Genomic DNA, 8,769 nt, shown 5'->3' on the forward strand with positions numbered 1-8,769 from the left:
GCCTAATATGAGGCTTGAACTCACAACCCTGAGATCAGGAGCCACAGGCTCTACCCATTGAGTCAGCCAGGAGCCCTAAGTTTAAACCTGTTTCTTTTTTAAATATTTATTTTTGAGAGAAAGGCAGAGACAGAGCATTAGCAGGGGAGGGGCAGAGAGAGAGGGAGACACAGAATCTGAAGCAGGCTCCAGGCTCTGAGCTGTCAGCACAGAGCCCAGTGCAGGGCTCAAACTCACAGACTGCTAGATCATGACCTGAGCCGAAGTTGGATGCTTAACCGACTGAGCCACCCAGGTACCCCTAAACCTGTTTAAATTAAATTCACCCGTAATCTTATAGTTCATATTTTCTTTTCTTCTTTTGGAGACAGAGAGTGAGAGGGAGAGAAAGAATGAATGGGAAAGGGTTAGAGTGAGAGGGAGGGAGAGAGAGAATCCTCAGCAGGTCCTGTGCTCTGCACAGAGCCCAACACAGGGCTCGATCCCATGACCCTGGGATCACGACCTGAGCTGAAATTAGTAGTTAGATGCTCAACCAACTGAGCTCCCAAGGTGCCCCTTTTCTATTCATTAAAAACAAACATCTCCCTAGAGTTTGCTTAAGAAAAATAGGTCAATTAAAAAATATCTATCCAATTGTCTTTTATCAATTTTGGACACTAGCAGAGCATAAGAGGAATTGAACTTCAAATAAGATTTGTTAATTTTTAAGTTGTGGTAAGTTGATATTTTGCATGATCCAATCCATGTTGCTGACAATTTATGTTAGGACTAAATAGAGTTTTAGAGCCAGAAGGAATCTTGGAAATCTTGCTGTTCTACAGCTCTCTCTTTCAGTCTTAAGTGATAAAACTATTATATTTTTGTGGCTTTAAAAAAAAAATGCCCAATTGGTACAGAAAAGCATAAGGTCAAAGGTAAAAGTCGTAGATTCTTCCCACCTCCCCACCCCTGTTCTCTGGAAGTCATTACTGATAGAGGTTCCTTATGCATCATGCCAAAAATTTGTTCGTGTGTATTTGTGCAAAGGTACATGTGTGTGGTTAAACTAAAGATGAAATCTTTGATTTTTTAAAAAAACAAATTGAACAATACACATTAGCTTATTCTATTTAATACATCTTGGATATCTCATTCCTTTTTAATCTGCTGTCCTATTTGATATGCTTTGGTATTGTTTCCAGCTTTTGTTGTTATCACGATCAATGCTGCAGACAGGGCTTTAACACACACAGGATTTCGTGTTTGTGCGTGTTTGTCTGGGGGATAAATATGTGGTTTTGGAATACTTAGATCAAAGCGTATGTACATTCAGAATTCTATGGGTATTTACCAGTTCCTCTGAGAAAAGGCTATACTAATGTATGCTCCCATATCAAGCCCCCCCCCCCCACCGCCCGCACACCCCCTTTAAAAATGAATTTAACAAGCTTAGGAAATTTATTGTCCTGAGAGCTTAGATGAAGTCCCAGGTTAGGTTTTGGCCGACCAAAGTAGAACTTATATTTTAAACATTTCATTAAAAAGATTTTTTAACGTTCATTTATTTTTAAGACAGCTAGAGACAGAATGTGAGGGGGGAGGGGCAGAGAGAGAGAGGGAGACACAGAATCTGAAACAGGCTCCAGGCTCTGAGCTGTCAACATAGATCCTGAGGTGAGGCTGGAATCCACAAGCCATGAGATCATGACCTGAGCTGAAGTTGGATGCTTAACCGACTGAGCTATCCAGGTACCCCTTAAGCATTTCTTACATTGTTCTAGCCACCTCTTGACTACTGGGAAGGGTTTGAAAGGCTTTTTTTAAAAAAAGAAATTTTATTGTGTAATGATTTCAACAGCCATGAATATGTACTGTAAAAAAGATTGAAAATTAAAAGAAAAGTCAAGAAAGAAATTTCAAATAATGCATATGCCTTATGAGACTTTTCACTATTAGCATCTTGGTGTCTAAATCTGTGTTGAAATTTAACATATATTTTTATTTATTTATTTAGTTATTTATTTATTGAGAAAGGGGGAGAGAGAAAGAGCCCATGAGGGAGGGGGAGAGGGAAAGAGAGAAAGACAGAGAATCCTTAGGGACTCGATCTCACAACTGTGAGATCACGACCTGAGAGAAATCAAGAGTCATACGCTTAACTGACTGAGCCACTCAGGTACCCTAAAATTTAACATATATTTTTAAATTAAAATGGGGATCACACAATAACACTGTTTTTGAAACTTTCTTTTTCGCTTGTCAATATGTGGTAAACAGTTTCCCATGTAAATATTTTTCCAAGATGTCTTTTAATGGATTAACACTGTTTCATGTCATGACTGCTGTAATTGTCCAACTTATTATTGTTTGCCCTTTAGTTTCTTACCAATTTTAAACCGTCATAAATATTGCTGCAATGATATACAAAATAAATTTTTAAAATTGGAATGCTTGGGGCGCCTTGCGTTCTTTCTCTCTAAAAAAAAATTGGAATGCTTGGTAAAAAGTATGACTTGTTTTAAAAGGATTTTGATACTAAAAATTGCCCCTGAGAATAGTTGTACCAATTTACATTCCCACCAATTGACATTTTAAGCATAAGAAGCTTAAAAAATCTGAGGCTGTCAAGGGTGAAATTGCCAAACTTAGGTGCTGTGGTCATTGTGGGTGGGAGGTAAGGGGTGTGGCATTTGAATATAGAAATTTCTAAGCCTTAAAATATTGAGAGAAATTTCTGTAAAAGGTCAGAGGAACTTATGACCAGTTAATAGATATTCTCATGACTTTTAGTTATAAAGTGCGCTGACCCATGGAGAAAGACCGTTGAGGCTACTTTATCATAAAATATGAAGGCAAACATGTTATAAAGGTAATAGTAACTTTGACAACAATAGGAATAGCACACATTGAGAGCTTAGTATGTACCTTTAGATTATAAAATATAAAACAGTGATAACTTGCTTAAGAAATCTGTTGGGAAGGATATTTATGGAAGGTCCATTTTAGAAGTGCTAAGAGGCACCTGGGTGGCTCAATTGGTTGAGCTTCTGACTTCTGCTCAGGTCAGCATCTCACAGTTTGTGGGTTCAAGCCCCACGTCAGGCTCTGTGCTGACAGCTCAGAGCCTGGAGCCTGCTTCAGATTGTGTCTCCCTCTCTCTCTGACCCTCCCCCACTCGTGCTCTGTCTGTGTCTCAAGAATAAACACTAAAAAATTTTTTAAAAAAAGAAGTGTTAAAACAAATTTTTATTTAAAAAAGTCTTACTAGGTGCTTATTATGCAAAGTCTCATTTAATCCTGTCACATGGGTATGGTCATCATTTCCAGATTTACAGATGCAGGTGTTAGTTACAGAGTCAGTTTGAAATAGGGTTTATATGACTCCAAAACCCATGCTCAACCTCTAGGAGTGTACCCACCATGATGCCCCTCGCTGCTGTCAGATGGGCCAGGGATGGATATTAAATACCTTTCATTTCCTGGTGTAGATGTTGGACCTTTCATTTCTGCTTCAGTCTTTTTGATTATGCCAAGAGAAAGTTAATTTGGTACAAGTTTGTCTTAAATGTTTCTCTAATAAGTACATGTTAATCTACCTTTTCAATAAAAAGAGAAGTGTATCTAACTAGAATTTTTCACACTGTTTTTTAATGCATTTATTTTTATGGCTACTATCTATTTGTGGCATATGATAAGGGTTTTCCACTTATGGTAATAATGAAATTTCTAGTTAAAATTTTTTTGACTTAAATTGCTTTAAAGTAAAATTAAAAGTCATGTCTTACTTTTCTATGTTTTCTTTCCACTCTTAAATGACTCCTTCCATTTAGGTGTCCTTTACCCGCCCCCCCTACCCCCCACCATTAATTCCCTAATTTGGCAAAACTGAGAAGGCTTTTTATGAGCAGTTGTGGAGCAAGGTGTGGAGATGATGATGATGATGATGGTGATGATTTTAATGTTTATTTTTGAGAGAGACACAAGGTGCAAAGGAAGGATAGAGGGAGACAGGATCTGAAGTGGACTCCATGCTGACAGCAGAGAGCCCAATGTGGGGCTCAAACTTAAGAACTGCAAGATGATGACCGAAGCTGAAGTCCCAAAGTCCCATGCTTAATAAACTGAGCCACCCAGGCACCCCTGGAGATTACTATTATTATTTTTTTAATTTTAAGATTTTATTTTTAAGCAATCTCCACACCTAAGGTGGGGCTTGAACTCACAACCACCAGACCAAGAGTCACACGCTACACCAACTGAGCCAGCCAGGTGCCTCTGGAGATTGTTTTTAATTTAAAGCTTTAATTATAGAATAATATCGCTATAATTTACAGCCTTTTTATTTTGAAAAGCACTTGTTAGCATTTAATGAACCTCCCTCCACGTAGCAGCAAGCTACCAACCACAGCTCCAGCCCCCTCCGTCCCCACAATTGTGCCTTCAAGATGGCAGGTTGTTTCAGAAGCTTTATTTTCCCTAAAACCTTGTAGTAGTGCCATCACATCACATCAATGATAGCGGCTCCTGTCTTGTTTTCTTTTTGGCCGCATTTATCTGTGTCTGCTCACTGCCCATGGTCCACATTTTATCAAGGGTGGCAGTTGGGCAGATGCTCTTTAAGTGGTAATGCCTCATGCCAACTGGGTGCTATTTGTCAAATCTGATCCTGTGGCGATGCATGCCACCAGCATTCCACCAGCACCTGGGTGCTTCCGGTACTTGCGAGGCGGCTGTGGCCGTGGCTCCTGTGCCCCAGTTCCCTTGGCCCCGACGTTTCTGGGTCTTCCTTGATCTGGATGCCATGTCCCTGGATAGCAGCCCAGGCATAAGAGGACAGTCATTTTGGTTAGAGAAATAGACATGCTACAATCTGCATAATGAGCCCTTCTAACACAGCTACTGTGTCATTTTTCTTTTCTGTTTTTCCCTCATGTGCATTTCTTCTAATAATGTTAGTTAACATTCATTAGATATTTGTTATAGACACTGTTCGTAGCATTTTACATCTAATAACTTGTTTGATCTTCTCAATTGTTTTGTGATATAGATCCTGTCATTCCTCGTTTGCAGATGAGGAAACTGAAGCGTGGTGAAATTAAGAAACTTACTCTAAGAACTTGAATCCAGGGAATTGGCCTTCTTCTTCTTCTTTTTTTTTTTTTTTTTAATTTTTAGTGTTTATTTATTTTTGAGAGAGAGAGAGACTGAGTGCGAGCAGGGGAGGGGCAGAGAGAGAGGGAAACACAGAATCTGAAGCAGGCTCCAGGCTCTGAGCTGTCAGCACAGAGCCAGATGCAGGGCCAGAACCTACCAACCACTATGAGTTCACAACCTGAGGCGAAGTCGGACACTCAACCGACTGAGACACCCAGGTGCCCCAAGAATTGCTCTTCTGAGCTTGCACCTTTCACCTCTGTAGTGTGCTGTTTCCAATACTTGGCTGCATTTTGTTAACACTATTGTTATTAGGGCCTATACTTTGTTTTTTCTTTTCCCCCAACCATTATAAATATTTTCCTCTTGCTAGTTCTCAGATTTTTTAAGAATTAAACTTATTTCGGGGCGCCTGGGTGGCTTAGTTGGTTGAGCGTCCGACTTTCACTCAGGTCATGATCTCGCGGTTCGTGGGTTCGAGCCCCGCGTCGGGCTCTGTGCTGACTGACAGCTCAGAGCCTGGAGCCTGTTCCAGAGTCTGTGACTCCCTCTCTCTCTGACCCTCCCCTGCTCACGCTGTCTCTCTCTCTCCTAGAAATAAATAAAAAAAAAAAAAAAAAGAATTAAACTTATTTCGGGGCGCCTGGGTGGCTTAGTCGGTTAAGTGTCCGACTTTCGCTTAGGTCATGATCTCGCGTTCGTGGGTTCGAGCCCCGCGTCGGGCTCTGTGCTGACTGCCAGCTCAGAGCCTGGACCCTGTTTCAGTCTGTGACTCCCTCTCTCTCTGACCCTCCCCTGCTCATGTTGTCTCTCTCTCTCTCCTAGAAATAAAGAAAAAAAAAATTTAAAAGAATTAAACTTATTTCAGTATAATTTACATAAAATTTAAATGCATCCATTTAAAAAAAATGTTTATTTTTGAGAGAGAGAAAGAGACCGCGCTGGAGCACATGAGCAGGGGTGGGGCAGAGAGGGGGACAGAGGATCAGAAGCAGGCTCTGCGCTGACAGCAGAGAACCCAATGCGGGGCTCATATTCACAAAACGTGAGATCCTGACCTGAACCCAAACTGAGAGCCGTGAGATCATGACCTGAGCTGAAATCAGACTCTCAACTGACTGAGTCATCCAGGTGCCTCTATACGCATCCATTTTAAATGTTCAGTTGATGAATTTTGAGAAATGCCTATACCTAACCACCACTATATTTAAGATATAGAGCATTCCGATTGCCCCGAAGAGTTCCCATGTGACTCTTCTAAGTTATTTCCACCCTCTCCAACCCTGCACCAGGCAAGCGGTGGCTTCTTACTGCTTTCTATCACTGTTCTAATTTTCTTTTGACTTTCTCTTCTACCCATGAATTTACAAATTTAGAAATGTAATGTGATGTTTTATTCTCCAAATTTCTGAATTTTTTAGTTATCTTTCTATTACTAGTTTCTAATTTAATTCCCTTGTGGTTAAAGAGTATACTTTATATGATTTCAGTTTTTTCAGATTTGTTGAGTTTTGGTTTATGGCATAGAATGGAGGTTGGCAAACATCATTTAAAGGGCCAGGTAGAGGGGTGCCTATGTGGTTCAGTCGGTTGAGTATCCAACTTCGGCTCAGGTCATGATTTCATGGTTTGAGCCCTGTGTTGGGCTTTGTGCTGACTGTGCAGAGCCTGCTTCAGACTCTCTGTGTCTCTGCCTCTCTCCCACTTGCTTTCCTTCTTTCTCTCTCAAAAATAAATAAACATTAATAAAATGAAATAAAATAAAATAAAATAAAAAGCTGGATAGAAAATATTTCAGGCTTTATACTCAAAGCCTCCTCCCAGGCTCAACTTCTCAACCCTGTTGTTGAAGCATGAAATACATAATATATGGATGGGAATAGCTATGTTCCAATAGAATGTTCTCTATAAAAACAGGTAGCAGAAGGGCTTTAACTTCCTGTCTGTAGTTTGCTGACCCCTGGCCTTGTATACGATCTATCTAGGTGCTTGTTCTCCATGCATGTCAGAAGAATCCGTGTTCTGCTGTTGTTGGGTGGAATATTTTAAAAATGTAAGGTTGTTTGATGGTGTTTTCCAGATCTTCTGTATCCTTGCTGATTATTTGTCTTCTTGAAGTATTGATTAGTGAGAGAAGAATGTTGAAATCTCTAAGTATATCAAGAGTTTGTTTCTCCTTTCATTTCTGCCAGTTTTTGCTTTGTGTATTTTAGAGCTCTGGTGTTAAGTACATATACTCTTAAGATTGTTATGTCTTCTTGGTGGACTGACTACTTTATCATCATATAATGTCACTCTCTATTCCTAGTAATACTCTTTGTTCTGAAGTCTACTTTTTCTTTTTTGTTTATTTTTGAGAGAGAGAGTGAGTGTGTTCAGGTGTGCGCAAGGGAGGGGCAGAAATACAAGGAGACAGAGAATCTGAAGCAGGCTCCACACTGTCAACGCAAAGCCCAACTGCATTGAGATGATGACCTGAGCCAAAGTCAGACTCTCAACAGACCGAGCCATCCAGGCACCCCGTACTTTTTCTGATATACTTTAGTTTGCTTAGGCTTTATGCTCCCGTACTTCCTGAAGTCTAATATCTGAATAAAAGCTATTTAATGTGTTTTGTCCAGTTTTCTAATTTTCTGAAGAGGATAGGTAACTCTAGTACCTCTCCTTCTATCATGGCTACAAGCAAAAGTTCATAACTGTCTTTTAACAGATGCACAATCTGCCATCCATGGTTGTACTTTTATCCTTTTAGCTAGTCCCTTGGCAAAGACCACTTAGTTTCCTTTCTTTCTTTTACCATTTTCCTCTCATAAACAATGTAATGAATATCTTAATGGCTATAGTTTTTCACTATTTCGATTAATTCCTTGGAGTGATTCCCAGAAAGTGGAATCATTGAGTCAAACATTATAAACGCTTTAATATATTTTGAAATACATTGTCATTTATCTTCTAAATATATCTTCCAATACCTTTCTGAAATTACCAGTTTATGGTTCCATAGCTATACGTGAGATAAAAGCTTTACCAATGTTTACATACTTATACTTGAAAATCTATATCATTGCTTTAAACTTTTTTTTTATTTATTTTTTTATTTTTAATATAATTTATTGTCAAGTTGGTTTCCGTATAACACTCAGTGCTCATCCCAACAAGTGCCCTTCCCCAGGCCAACAGCCCCCTTCCCCTCCCCCCCATCAGTCCTCAGTTTGTTCTCAGTATTCAAGAGTCTCTCATGGTTTGCCTCCCTCCCTCTCCCCCAACTGTTTTTCCCCCTTCCCCTCCCCTATGGTCCTGTTAAGTTTCTCCAGTTCCACATGAGTGAAAACATATGGTATCTTTCTCTGCCTGACATATTTCACTTAGGATAATACCCTTGAGTTCCATCCATGTTGCTACAAATGGCAGATTTCATTCTTTTTCATCGCCATGTAGTATTCCATTGTATATATAAACTGCATTTTCTTGATCCATTCATCAGTTGGACACTTAGGCTCTTTCCATATTTGGCTATTAGCACATTCTTTTTTTTTTTTTTTAATGTTTTATTTATTTCTAGGAGAGAGAGAGAGAGAGACAGCGTGAACAGGGGAGGGTCAGAGAGAGAGGGAGCCACAGACGGAAACAGGC

This window comes from Hyaena hyaena, unplaced genomic scaffold (genome assembly GCF_003009895.1).
Source record: "Hyaena hyaena isolate Hyena2069 unplaced genomic scaffold, ASM300989v1 scaffold_432, whole genome shotgun sequence".
Lineage (NCBI taxonomy): Eukaryota > Metazoa > Chordata > Mammalia > Carnivora > Hyaenidae > Hyaena > Hyaena hyaena.